Source organism: Maylandia zebra, linkage group LG22 (assembly GCF_041146795.1).
Source record: "Maylandia zebra isolate NMK-2024a linkage group LG22, Mzebra_GT3a, whole genome shotgun sequence".
In the NCBI taxonomy this organism is placed as follows: domain Eukaryota; kingdom Metazoa; phylum Chordata; class Actinopteri; order Cichliformes; family Cichlidae; genus Maylandia; species Maylandia zebra.
The window spans coordinates 11,529,053-11,544,463 of NC_135187.1; the positions used below are offsets into that span (position 1 = coordinate 11,529,053).

The 15,411-nt window shown below is 40.5% G+C and overlaps 1 protein-coding gene and 1 long non-coding RNA gene across 4 annotated transcripts in view; one reads left to right on the forward strand and one right to left on the reverse strand.

Annotated features, from left to right (window-relative positions):
* The window catches only part of ext1c (exostoses (multiple) 1c), an 84,558-nt gene that overhangs the window by 40,062 nt on the left and 29,085 nt on the right, over positions 1-15,411 (reverse strand). The window lies entirely within an intron of this gene.
* Positions 10,918-13,058, forward strand: LOC143414478 (uncharacterized). Its single transcript, XR_013095094.1, has 3 exons — positions 10,918-11,358; positions 11,784-11,868; positions 12,090-13,058. It is a non-coding gene; the product is annotated as an uncharacterized LOC143414478 (long non-coding RNA).

The following is a 15,411-nucleotide window of genomic DNA, read 5'->3' on the forward strand; positions in this document are numbered from 1 at the left end:
CAAGCAACAACGCAGGCTCTACATAATTCCTACGGAGATAAAAAAAATCCATTGTGAAAAGGGGATTAACCCATGTCATACTGTTCCTGTGATCTCTGACAATTCTGCCTCAATTTGCAAATAAAAGAAAAGGTCTGCTTTCAAAGGCTTGATTATGCTATCAGTGGAGAGCTGCTCTGCTGATTCTATTACGGTATTTGGGATAATTTTACAGGGATAAGTGCTCATTTTACGGTTCTGAACCATCGGTTTTGTAATGAATGTTATGCTTGTTTTAATGTTATAACTCGCCTATCTCAGGGTGGATATTCACTTCAGTGGCACGGTACTTGAAAATGCAGCACTTGTCCTTCAGCTGTATTCCTGTCATAAAAAGCTGTAAAGCGCTGCTACCAACAAAATAAATTAGCAAACGCAAACACCAGCTGTTGACCAGACAGCATATGATTTGTTTCCAGTTGGCTTCTTTTTTAATGGTAAGTTTTTGTAAGCAGTTATTGCAGATCTGTTTGATAGCTTGATGATGTAGCAGCAGGGGTTAAATGAGGATTTGCAATACATTGAGCTCTGACTGCAGGGTTCACACTAGTTTGCAGCCGAGACGGTAGTGGCAGTTTTTGTAACTAATGCAGGCAGCATTAAGAAACCTAATGAGCACAACAGCATAAACAACAAATTCATTTACTTTGAAAAAAAGAACTTACCTTGAGTCATTAAAGGTCTGTGTGGTCAGCAGATTCTCTCATATAACAAAACCGGCTGACCCTAACAGGGAAAGGCTCTCGCATTCATTTCTAGTTAGCCAAGCTCCACATGATTGACAGCAGCTAACTTATTGAATCTTCCCACTAATTGCTGCTGTTTCACACACATCAGACATGGCATTTTGTGCTGTAGTAGCACAGAGTGGGCGGAGAGAGCCAACAGTCATTTCAATTTAGAAAACTATGGGGCTGAGTCACAGTTTAGGAGAGTATAAATCACTTTCAACAACAGAAAACTGTAGCTGCTATATATGTGGAACACATCATAGAAATATACAGCTGAACATTATTGCTAAGAATCATGTGTTGATATAACATAAAAGAAAATGAAAATTGAATAAGTTGAAAACAAATATGAAGCTATAGCCTTGCAGAAAATGCTAATTTGGCTCTGAGCAAAGATAAAAGTAACCTCTCTGAGCTTTTAACAAAATCAAATGCCTGCCTGCGCCAATCACAGCTGTCCGGATGACCAACACCACGTTAAAAGATAAACAACAAAATTCAAAAGTGAAGAGCCTCAAAGCAGATCATCATCCGTTACTTCAAATCCAGTGTAAGTGATGTTAACCAACAACAAATTATATGCAAAGAGTCTTGTAAACTTGCACTTGTACTGCAAAGCAACCCAACTAACTTATTCAACTGCCTGAAAACACAACACGAACTGCTCTACAATGAATGCATCAAGGCCAAGAAAGACAGCGCACTGGCTCTTAGAGTGAATCATTCAACATCAAACATCCATAAAAGCAAGCCCGTGCAGCCTGTGCAGTTCACAAACTCTCATTGAAATCCCTAAGCAATCGCATTCGGCCAAAGATATATGCCCACTAAACATGGTGAGCAATGAAAGCTTCAGGAAAACTTGAATGGACAAAAGATATGTTATTCCCTCGCGCAATTATTTTCCAAAGTGGCAAAACCTGCACTGTACGCAAAACGCTGGGGAACAAGAGAAGGATCTCACTGATGTCAAGTACTTGCTACAAGTTGAACTCACATCCATCAATCAGGTACAATGAATGGAACGAAAGACTATATTTTACTTTTAGGGAAGTAGTAGGAGGTGCACGTAGGTCAGGTCAATAAACACCATATCTGTCAGCAATAGAAGGTTTAAGTAGCAGGAAAGCAGCACAGTGTACAGGTGAAAGCAGGGCCCTGAGTTTTTAATTTCCTGTCAGGTTTTTTCCAAAGAAATGCGCTGAAAAGAGGAGCAGTTTTATTTCGCTCCAAATATTTGTACATAGCAACAGTGTAACACAACATGGATGTGAAAGCGATGTTATGTTTACAAGACTGCAATAAACACATTTTCTTACTGAAAATCATTGAATAAGTGCGATAATGAATCTTAATATGGATCAAAATAATCATGATAGTCATTTTTAGCCGTAGCTGATGGTCACACACAATTGACATTATTTGGTAATATCCATTCACACCACATATTCATAGAAATCTGATAGCGATTTAAGCTTTTACGCTACACCAACAATCCATCACTGAAGTTGCTTAGCGAACACTTAGTTTGGATTATTTGGTTGTAATATAGATTATGACTAAATGATGGCACTTACATTTGGTTGTTTACAGGGTTGTTGTTTTTTACTGATTTCTATATGTTGCATTAATTGTTTGCACTCCGTTTTCTTGAGTTACCTGCCTGCTGGTTCAACACACCTGAGGTTAGAGCTGGTTTATAGGCAGAGGTCAGCTAGATGGACTGAAGCATATGCTTTGACCACATGGGTGAGAACAGGTTTTCTTAATTGAAGATATTGACCCTGTGGTTTCCCTCTTTGCAAATGGTTTACTCTGCTAGGATATAGAGTATGTTGAGCTAAAAGGCTCTTGGTTATTAAGCAATTTTTAGTAGAGGTCTGTCTATTTGATCTCGTTCATGGGCCCACTTATTTTAAAAATTGAAAATGCATTTCCTTTGACTGCTTGGTCCCTTATACCATAATTGTGCACGTGTACTTTATACACCTGGATAACTGGACGTTTATTTAGAATAAAAATTGAAAGATGACATTTTTTAATTAGTGAGCTTCCCAGGTGTCAGCGGGTTGTTTTAGACTGAGTCAGAGCAGCTGCTTCCATCTGTTTCTGGTAACTGTTCTGTTCACCACGTTACACATTTAACTCTTAGAAGGAAAGTATAAAAGCATCCAAATTCTGAAGTATTTTTCAGTGTTAAAAATTACTCTTACATTCTCATTTACCTTTAAAAATAAGAAATACTGTTGCAATTCAAAAAAATAAAAATAAAATAAAAAATTCTATATAATCAAAATAATGTGACTTGTAATATCTTTGTAAATATCTTAGTGAGTGACTATATCAGAGCAGTTGTTATTTCTTGGTTGGGTGTTTTTTTCGAGAAACAGTGACACGAGTTGCACATTGATTGTAGCACTGCTAGACAGCCACCACAGCAAAAGACATCTCAAGCAGAAAACACAGATAGATTAAGCATCGACTAGAAGTTAGAGGTGATTGAATCGCGCTTTTATCGATTTCCCAACCCCTGCGGAAAAGCTGTGTGATGCATGCAAATAACCAAATGAGTCTTTGGATGTGAGTGTTTGACCAACTGTACGATCTAAAATACTCCGTGAATATGTTATGATTACGCATTTATATCTGTTTGCATCTTTAGATCTGTACTTTATTTGCGACTTTAAAAGCACAAGCACATTGTCTATGTGTGGTTTCCATGTATGTTATTCTGGGTTCATGTGTATGCAAGTGATTCTGTCTACTTCTGTGTGTCTCTAGATAAATGCATTGGTATTCCAGTGTCTATCTATTATGTGATTCTGTGCCCGTCTCTGTGTGTACTTCAGTTGTTTTCTTGTGTGTGTATGCCCATGAGATGTCTTTGTATTCCCCAAAGTGGGTGTTGTGCTGCAGGTTTAGGTTCTTTAAGAATTCATAATGGACCCGTGATTAATGAGTAAAAACACAAGTAACAACAGGAGGTTCTACGGAATGATTGAACCCCACTGAGTCTGCTATTGTTAATATGTGCACATTTTAGTAAGTAATGCTGAGGATATAATCCGACTCTGCATGATATCTCTATCAAACAGACCTTCTACGCAGACATGCACAACAATTAAGACATCCACTTCTCATTATCGCCATCACTCCTGAAGCATCTGTCCGTGCCTGATCCTCGACAGTTTAGCTGTGAACCTAAAGTTGTATTCAGTGCAGTGTCGGTATCTGCACATGTGGACTGAACACAATCAACTATTACCGCAACATGAATTCTGCTTGTGCAATTTTGGCCACCACATCTTTTGATTATGATGGCAGTGAGCAAGTTTATTGTTACGATCTTTAACAGATGTCAGGCGGGACAAAAAGACCCAAGCAGACAGACGATAACATGGGTTGTAAAACTAATTTACAGTTTAGTCAAATGATCTAAGCATTCTGCAAATGTCTAGAATGAGTCTTCATTTTTGGGTTTCTGCTTGTGCTGCATGTTAACAGATAGCAGCTTTGAACTGTCAGAAAATATTCTAAAAATAAAGTGCAATTCAATCTCATCTTGAGCGTTAGACTGGAAGTCACATCTTACTTTACAAAGTGAAACTCGGCAATCACGGCAATCAAGTAACCAAACCATTGATTAATTTGCCTTAAAAAATAACCAGTTAAACGGGCCTGAATCACAGGGTAAAACCTGAAGAAAGCAGCATTATAACATATGTAATCTATTAGTTTGTGAACTCCTCCATCAGGTCAATCAGGTCACACATGTGCATATTAGACCCCTAAAGGTTCTCATTTACATCAGATATCATGATGTCATTGTGCTGGCTAACAAACACATAGACATCACCATCTGCCTCCATCTCACCCCATCATCAGGTTTGTTGTCCAATATATCCATTGTCCTTCATCTGCTCACATCCAAACCATCTCAGCCTTGTCTCTCTAACTTGTTTCTAAACCGCTCATCCACCTTGCAACTTCACTCCTTCTCATTCACACACATGCATTTTGTCTTGGTTTTATTGACTTTCATTCCTCTTCTCTCCAGAGCAGGGGTAGGGAACTCCAGGCCTCGAGAACCGATGTCCTGCAGGTTTTAGATATCACCCTGGGTCAACACACCTGAATCAAATGTTTAGTTCATTACCAGGTCTCTGGAGACAAGACATGTTGAGGAAGTAATTTAGCCATTTAAATCAGTTGTGTTGGATGAAGGACACCTGCAGGACACCAGCTCTTGAGGCCTAAAGTTCCCCACCCCTGTTCCAGAACTCCAGAGCATACTTCTACCTCTTCAGGCTCTTATCCACCTGCTCTGTACTCTCACCGCAGAACACAGTGTTGTCTGCAAACATCATAGTCGATGGAGACCTAACCTGCATTACTATGCATACACAAATGATGCTGGTCCTTTTTTCCATGTCTATAGCGATGACAAGTGTTTACCAGCAGGAGCACATTAAACATAACACGCTAAGAAATGCAGCAACCCAGTAGAAAAGAAACGGAAGCTAAAAAGAAAAACATATCCATTTGATTTAGTGGGTGTTAGCCAGACCTTGAAGTACCACTTTGAACAAGGTGCTTTTAAGACTTCTATAGTCCTTAAAACACGTCATCAGGTTCAAGTTTTATGAGCAGTTTAAGCTAGTTAGCAGCAAAAATCTATCAGTGACCATTTGAGCAATTCAGTCAACAAAAATCCCTGATGTCAGGTTCAAATGAGATGACTCAAAGTGCAAGCACAGAAAGCTTGACAGGAATAGTAACAGTAACTAAATGAGGCCTTGCCAGTAGCTGATCGCATGCTGATAGCAGATATAGTACAGGAGTATCCTGTGTAGTAAAGCCAAGAAAAAGTGATTCATAGGTGATTCTTCACCTTCACTTTTAGACATTCCCCAAAAATAACAACCCTACAACTCTCTCACCCACTGAGAGGATCACACACTCATGACAGCCCTCTTGCTCCTTTCCTCCTCAGTTCTCCACCTCCCACCTTCTGCTCCAATGCCAGGCCGATATTTCATTCTCCTTTTAAATATTTCACTTTCATTTTAAATAATTCGCTCTCATTTTTAGCATTGGCAAAAGCCACAATGTGCAGCCGAGCCCACACGCGTGCGCTACACAAGCACACACAAAATGAGGCGTAAAGTTAATTAGACATGGAGCTGAGAAAGAGCGTCTTCCTGCTGTGACACAATAATCTACACTGCACCTCTAGGGAAGAGAGGGCTTGGAAATATATGTGTGTGTGTGTGTGCTCTTGCATTAATATACCCACAAACACACCCCCACATAAGCTTACATACATCTAAACAAACACATAAATGCATGCAAGAGAAGCAAAATATAAATCAGAATGCACTCTGATAGAGAAACACACATACAGAACTAACACAGCATCTCAGATTCAATTCACTGCTGTGAAACTACCTAAATTACAGCAACACGCAGAGTTCAATCATTATCAGGCATCATAAACTTCTCTCAGATGCTACATAAACAGTTCAGTCAAGATATTTCATTGACTACCTCCCCTGACATTCTCTACCCCTTTCTCGCCAGCCTTTAATGTCTTTCTTTCTTTGCATCAAAGTAAAGTCAGACTGCTGTATTTTCTTTCAGTCCCTGCCTGGTAATGGTAAGGCATGGACAAACAGTTCCTCAGAAGAATTACCCTGTGATGCCCTGTTGTTTACCCTGCCACATGCATCCGCAGCTCACCCATGCTTTGAATTCACAAAAGCCTTTTTAGGTCCGCACACCTGCCAAACTCTTTGAGTGCGTGTGTGTCTCTATACTCTCACAGTATGAGTTTGACAGGAAAAAAACGAGTTTGAAATAATGCATGATGCAATATTGCTATATGATGTAATAACATTTTACATCGTTATGTAATAACAACCGCATTCTGTCAAACTCTGATGGAATTTTTAATGAAACAGCCTGAATGCAACATGTAATACACGGCTGCATATTGCTTTTCAATGGTAAAAATGTGCTTGTTATGTAATATTCATTCAAAATTAATAAATAAAATTGTTCTTGGTGTTATAAAAACACAAGTTCATATCATCAGGTTTCATGTAGTGTATGCATAGAACTGATGCAAGATGCTGGGTGTTTCCACTGGATTGGGTTGCCAAGCTTCTTTAACTCATCTGTGATGATGACGATACAGCAGTTGTGTACAGCACCCATCCCTGCAGCAAGGTTGAATTGTTGGACTGCTTTAGTAGAATTGTCAGCGGGTAGCTGCTGAAAATGTCCAGACCATCGCACTTGCCACAGAGAGGCAGGAGGTTACTGTATTCTTATTTTGAGATCTGCTGTGAAATGCACTCAGCTGTTCTGAGCACTTGAGAGTCGAATCCATCAAATCGGACTCACAGGTTCTTGTTTAGTGGACACATCTACGACTTGAACAGGAAAACGCAGAGAACTGAGGGACTATGGATGCAGAGCTTGTTTTATCTGGAGACTGAAGGACGTTTCCACAGTAGCTTCTGCAGAGCCTGCATGACTGTGCAGCTTGGGCTACTTGGTTAGCAACTTCTGGTTTAAGATCTCCAGTTTCTGAGAGCAGCAAACCCATGTGCATGTGTCCAAAATGTATATGTGAAGGATGGAAGCCGTCTTCAACTTTGCCTTTGGCTAGTTCACCTTCGAGTCAGCTTCAACTTGGAATATGAGCAGCGCCTCTCTCAGCTGGTCGATTGTCGTGCAGCGCATCGTTAAACACGCTCTACCGCAATTCAAAATGACCCACTAAACCCTTCCACCCACCCATTTACACTTAGAAACATATTATTGGAGACACAATGTTATGGTTACTAAGTTCCCATAACAATCTTTTTAGCAAACCTCTTTGCGATCCGCAAGACGTATCAATTCTGAAAACAGTCCTCACAGTGCCCTGACTCTATTATTCCATCCTGAACTATTTATTTATTCATGATCTACTTCTTAAGACCATTGTTCTGCCAAGACTGAAAAGGCTGGCTCTGGTTGGTTGGCCTAGGTCATTTCATGGGTTTCTGCAGACAAGTCCCAACATTTCACAAGATTCTGGCAAAAAAGTAACATAAATCATTTGAAGGAAAAGCTTAGGATCACTTGCAAACATGAGCTTTTAGACAGAAAGAAAGTAGGAAAAGGACATTTAAAAGCATGTAAATTATTCTAGAAAAATAATATTCACCAATCACAATCAACAGTTTTTGCTGATAGATTTGTGTAACCTTTTAACCCCACTGTCTTCCATTTGACTCCTTCTCTCCCAAATCCGTGCTTCTAAAACTGCATGTTTTCCCTTGTTAATCCTTTTTATCTTTATTCCTGTAATGTTCTTTTGCATTCAAATGGTCAGGGTCACTGAGAACAAAGATTATAATGAAACACTTGTGCTGTCCTTGTGTGAGGAGAATAACTGAAGGAAAATAACAGAACAGAACAAAACAAGGGAGGGGTTCAGGAGGGAGATGTCCAAATGTTTGTTTATGCCTAATTGGGACACAGATGGGCCAGTGGCCATGTCGGATAACATTCAGTATGAAGATGAGGGAGAGGTACGTGAGGGTATGAAACAACAGATGTCATAGCGGTACTGCAGAGATGAGGAACATGAAGGGGTAGGGGTTAAAAAGATACAAGAGGAGGAAGTAAAAGAGTGTGAGAGAATATCAAGACTAAAACTGAGGGAAAAGGGAATGAAAGATGCAGAGTGATGAATTAAAGTAGTAGCAGGACCTGAGGGGAAGTGGATATCCAGTAATTAAACAACAAGACTTGTGTGCAATGTGTGGCCGCACTACAGAAGTCCTCATGCCGCTCCCCACTGAGCAACATTCAAAACAACACATTGCATCTAATTAGAGAAACATATTAGACATAGCATTCCTACTGAACCTGCCTTGTAGGCTCATAAAAAAGCTGAAGTAATGCACAAGCATACATAAAAGGGCATATCCAACAAATATGCTAATATGTTTCATCACATTGCCCAGAGCTAGAGGGGCTGATATGAATGCAAAGATCAATGTTGGTGATGAAATGGACAAAAAAAGTTTTTTTAAAAGGAGGCAATCGCACGAAATGAGCCTACTCGCACCCGTCTGTTGCAGATAAACAGCAGGCCAACACTCACAGCTTTGCTGTGTACAGTAAATAAAAAGTGGTGGGAAAGATTCACTTTCAAGGTGACCTCAGAGCTTTCTGACTTGTGATGAGCGTCAGTCTGTGGCATTAACTGAAAGCAGCAGTAGTTTAAACACTGTAGCATCAGTTGTTTTAATCTCCACTCGGGCTAAATAGTAAAGAGGCATTAAAGCAGAAATCTGGGGAGCATAATTTAGTGTCATCAGCAGGCAGCTGGATATGGATGAGCCAGGCAAAAAGTTTCAAATTACTATTAATTTGTACATTTTAATTCACCTTATTTTGCTTAAACCAAATCAATGAAATGAAGGGATTTGGTGAAGCAGAGTGCAACAAAAATATACCAAAAAAGTGTGAAAAAACATCCAAAATATGCCATGGGCTGAAGTTGTAATTAGTGGGTAATCATTCAGATGATCCCAATTCATTAGCCGTTTAAACGCGAGAAAAACAAGTCGACTACTATCAACAAATTTTAAAAAGACAGAAAACATTTATAACAATGTAATGGACGGAGTTAAACATTAGCCAAACAAATATTTTGTGTATTCCAGGAGCTTATATGGAATTGTCAGTCACATTCCTTTACATATCTCTGTCGTCCAGTTCGGTCTCACACTGCCAACATAGATTACATCCCCTATTAAAAAACAAACAACAAAACTGCACCAATAAGCACAAATGTCATCTGTTTACTTATCATCATGCTCGTCTACAACTTCCCATCACAGAGAGAGAGAGAGCAGCAACCATCTGTAAGGCTTCAAGGTCCCTTTCAGCCAGCAACTGCTGTTGTACATAATTAAAAAAGGGAACAACAGGTTTAACCGACTAGCAATTCTGTTGCCGACTAGCAAGGGCAGCAAAATTTACACGTCCAGTCAACTAGATGTGGACGTGTACAAATCCCAAGCAATCGAATTATGGGTGTTGATGCTGTTGGACGATGATGGTAGTGGACAAAAATGTTAAAGTTGAAAATCATACAAAAAGAATGAATGCACATTTATTGTGTTGACATGCTGACAGCAAACAGAGGAGTGCAACTGAATGGACCACCGTTCTTCTCATCTGGCAGCACTTTCAGACAGAGCAGCGCCTTCATTCATCTTTAAGTTAATAAAATATCCAAAAAAAATAGAACAGCTGTGCTTGCTTTCTGTAAGAATGCTGACAGCGATACAGAAAGGAAAGCCGGCAGTTTGATAGGGTGGATGTGAGTCAGGTGGTAGAGTGAGTAGATTGTCCACCAATCAGAAGGTCTCTGACTCTCCATGCCTTGGACAAGATACTTAACCCAGAGTTGCCCCCAATGCATCAGAGAGTGTGTGTGTGTGTGTGTGTGTGTGTGTGTGTGTGTGTGTGTGTGTGTGTGTGTGTGTGTGTGTGTGTGTGTGTGTGTGTGTGTGTGTGTGTGTTAGAAAGCACTTAGCTATAGATAACAGTGCTGGGTGAATGTGTGTGATGGGATGAATGAGATTTGTAGTAGAAAGCACTTTGAGTGCTCAACTGAGTGGAAAGGTTTATATAAGTACCCCACCGGTTACCAAAGCGAGAAAAAGTTCAGAAACTCGAACTGTGGGACAATGAATATCTATATACCTGCTTATGTATCCTGTGGGAAACAGTAAAGACTGACTTGGCAATGACTGCATTAAAGAGTACAGAGACACAACCACAAACATCAATATTCCTCCTCTCCCTCCTTCATTCAATCAGAGGGAAATTCATTATCTTTTTCCCCAGCTGTCCATCAACCACTCCCACCAGACTCAGGCGACTTGTCTTGCTTTTTTTATTTCATTTTTTTTAACACATTAGCAAAAAACTTGCAGTGCCTTGTCACTCTCTCAACCCCAGCTTTCAATTTCCTGTGGGTGGCTGACGTCTGCTGGCTGTCAAAGCGGCATGATGCTGGATTTTTGATGTCACTGTTATCTGTTTTAAGCGGGGCGGGCTAGGTTGTGGTTTTTCTACTGGGGACCCTAAAGCTCTTGGGAAGAAGTACAGAGAAGAGCGGGAGATTGAAGTCACTCCAGCTCCCGCCTCAGAAGCTGACAGCTGAGAGATTAGTGGTTAATTAAGTCAGACTAGTTGACTGGCATGCAGGGAACAGCCCTCGAGCCAATCAGTTTCGTTTGGTTGGAGAACAAGAGGAGAACTATCTCAGCCTCTAGGGAGAGCTCAGTAGAAGAAATCAGACTGCAGCCAAAAGCAGCGAGAATACTTCCTGACTCCATGGCTTCTCATCCCTCCCGCACATCTGGAAAGGCTAGATAAGGAGCATGTAATGAAAACAATATGGTGATTGACACCTAGCTTGCTGTGTGCATATTTAAAGCTTTGCAAATTTCCTATTTCAGGTGCAGAAAGATGCGAAGAAGAAAAAAAGTGGATCAGAGGGGAGGAAGATACAGTATGTGACACTTGAGAACGAAAGCAACAAGGAGAGAAAAACACAAGGGAAAAGAAATTTGCATGGTGCATTTTCAAAATGTCACGCCTCAGTAGGAACATAAACACCATTCTCTGACCTCAGCACCGGGGGCGAACACACACACACCACCACCACCACACATAAACACCACAGCAATTGCCTTTGATAGCTCCATCAAAGAGAACTTTCTGATTTTCAAAGACATGGAAATAGCTCTTGAGTTACATCAAACATGAAAATCACATCAAAAGGAAGGGCGAGCTGAATTTTCACCTGGAGTAGGTCATCGTAATCTAATTTATTTCAAATTTGGACTACTTATGTTATCCTCAGTTACCGTCACATTTTGTTTTTAGTTCAAATCCTTATTGAAGTTGGTTTATGTGCTTTCTCACCATGAATAGATGAGAAGACGCATGGAAGACAGGAAATACGAGTCTCCCAAGCAACCAGGAAGCTGAACACAAAGCCCGGAAACTGCAGGCACAAGTATTTCCAGGATATATATATTTGATAGTGAACTTTGGATATTATTTTTGTTTTTCTGACCCAGCAAGATTTTTTTTCTTACTTGATAATCTGATGGAAATAAAGCCAAGACCATTTTCCCCGAGCTCATTTTTGGGTTAGAAGGGCCCCGAAACTGTTGTTTCGCTTTTGTTTTGCAACCTCCAACAGCAGGGCTTTTTGTTTTGTTTTGTTTCTTGCAGCATAAAGTTTCGACAGCTCTTCCTGAGTCTACCCTTTCAGCTTTCATATCCAGTAGCAAACAGCATGCAGACAAATCTAAAGGCCAGCGGTGTCACTGTTCAACAGCCTCTCCACTGAACCATCAACATTTACCTCTTAATGACCAATTGCCCTTTCAACTAATGTGTTGGTTTATTATTATCATACTTGTTTGTGTTGTTGTTGTTTTTATGAAATATGATTTACACTCTTTCAGCAGCAGTGGAAAAATAAATTATGCATGTTCGGGCAATGATTTATTATACTCAAATGCACAAATAATAGCCCCCATGACTTTCATTGAATAATTCTGGCAGAAAACATATCATTTCCATTGCATTTCCTCCTGCATATCTTTTTTTAAAAGCAAATATCAATGCAAGCCAAACAGACTCTACCCAAAGAATGAGGAACATCCTTTATATTTTAGTTTTATATTTGTGTCTTTATAACTGTCTAAAAACCAGCCCAGGTGTAAGTTTCACTTTCAGTACTGTGTCCTTGGTGAAGTTACCACAAACACAATTCTAATGGGTTTAGTTTAATTGTAGCCGCTGTGCTTTGGCGGCTGACCCACCTGGCAGGCGGATGATGAATGAGAGGAGGAATGAGCACTCTTATATCGCAGTGAGGGAACAAGAGACAGGAGACATCTGAGAGGATGAGGCAGCATTGTGGCCTTAGGCGTTTAGTGTGTGTGTGCTTGTGTGCGAGCGATAGAGAGAGAACACATGAATTTAAGAATAAATACAAACTAGAAAACCAATATTTGACTGCAAAATAAAGGCATTTCTCCCCTGGGTATTTGTTATAGCCCCTCTTTTATTTATATAGTATATTATTTAGTGTCTTCCTCTCACCCCTAGGTTTTGTGGAGTTGGCAGTTTTTCAGTTGTGTCAAACTAAGCTGGCAATAACAGGCTTCGCATTCGATTTTTTTGTACATATATATGATTTGCTGCACCAATCACAGCTTTGCAGCAGCTGGGGGACTCTAATCAGGAGGTACCTACGACTTAATGAGCAGCTTCATGATTGAACCCAGACCTCATTTCATATTTATACACTTATATGAATCCTTAGATGAAAGCGCCTGCGGATGAGGAGGGAATAAAGCCGAATTTTGGAGTCATTGTTAAATTTAATTTGTCTGTAGTTTATCATTTCCAAAAGTTAAACCGCTGCAGAAGTTTTCTCTGCAAACTTTTCACAGCCCGTGCGCACACACTGCTGAAAGCACTGCTCATCAACCATCGCTTTTGCCATCTCAGTTCGCTTGGCACTTGTAGTCTGGCGCTGTCATCATTAGCACCACTTGCCACAGAGATGAGTCTGCCTCACTGTTAGCTGGCAGCCGCCCTGCAGCATCAGAAGGCTGAAGGGTTAAACATGTCTGGCCGGGACACTGGTTAGAACTTAGAGAGGCAGAGAAAGCTCAGAGAGAAAAGGAAACATTAGGGATGAACTAGTGCAATCAGCCCAAGGCAGAGCAAAGGCTGAGCAGGGTTCAGTGAATTAGCACTATCTCTTCCCAGCATAGATCAATGGAGCATTACCGTAAGAAATAAGGGGCGACGGAAAGAGGGAGGGACGGTTGAACAGAGGCAGGGGGGGCAGAAGACAGTGAGAAAGAGACAGTAACGAACCAAAAATTGGTCTCTGCCCTGAGCATGCTTTCTCTCTCTATGTATCCCTCTTTCTTTTCTCCTCTCGAATCAAACAGGAAGATCACAGATTCAGGATGGCAAGTTTCCAGCCAATAATCAATGGGAAAAACTATCTGAAAACAAATGAAGGCCTGATTATGGGTTTAATGAATTAGGAGGTTACGAGGCTAATAGCACTATTGTACACTCACAGTTAAGCAGCCCACACACGTAAAATCAAATGTAATTTTCCATAATCTCAGGCTAATTTCCATTGAAATTTTTTTCTTGGACAAGAAGCCTCTTGGTGTTTTTTTTTACTGCTTTTGGCCTACCACTATAATTCCCTGCAAGAAGAAATGGCCTTCAGACACACTGGACACATTATATTCATGTGCCCATATTCATGTCTTTTTTCTGTTTTCTGTTTATTTTATGCATACAGCCAGCAAAATATAAACAACTGGGTTTTTTTTACCATTTCCGAATAAAAAGCCCTTTACTGACTATCCGACATTAAAATTGCCCAAGCTAGATTAACCACTCGGAGGATTTAACTCGGCCTTGTTAAAGCTCCTACTTTTATCATTTCATTGCACCTGGGTTTGAGTTTTTATATAAATGTGCAAATGACATTACACTGTCTGCTCACTGTCAGTTACCGTAGAGCTACGGGGGAAATGAAACTCGGGAAGCAATACCTCAAAAAAACGTCACCATACGACTTCATAACCCGAGGTGCAGTGACAAATTGAAGTAAAACTCTGAATAAATAAGTCTAGCGTGCTTTGATTAAAAATCAAGATATCAAGAGAACAAGATAATCTATAAGAGAAGCAGTCCAGATTTACACGGCGTGAGGGTGGAAACGTTTGGATGAACATGTTAGACGCTGTTCATTGTCAAAATGCTGATGACTGCTTAAGACAACTCTTATCTCCAGGTGAGCTTCAGAGATGCATTGACAATGTTCTGCAGCCTGGTGATTAAGACCAAAATCTTTAAATTAATACTATGGTAAATGGCCTGTATTTATATAGCGCTTTACTAGTCCCTAAGGACCCCAAGGCGCTTTACATATCCAGTCATCCACACACACATTCACACACTGGTGATGGCAAGCTACATTGTAGCCACAGCCACCCTGGGGCGCACTGACAGAGGCGAGGCTGCCAAACACTGGCGCCACCGGGCCCTCTGACCACCACCAGTAGGCAACGGGTGAAGTGTCTTCCCCAAGGACACAACGACCGAGACTGTCTAAGCTGGGGCTCGAACCGGCAACCTTCCGATTACAAGGCGAACTCCCAACTGTTGAGCCACGATCGCTACTACTACTACTACTACTACTACTACTACTACTACTACTACTACTACTACTACTACTACTACTACTACTACTACTACTACTACTACTACTACTACTACTACTACTACTACACTAAATGTATATAACCAGTAGGAGCCTCGAGAACCGATGTCCTGCAGGTTTTAAATATCACTCCATTTGTGATAAAGCCCCTCACCTTGGTTGGAATCCGAAAGACTTAGAAACCTTTGTAACCTTTTCCAGACTGATAGATGTCAGTGAGACAGGTTCTCTATTCTTCTACTCTTCTTGATTCAACAGGAAGTAATCAGGCACGATGTAGATATT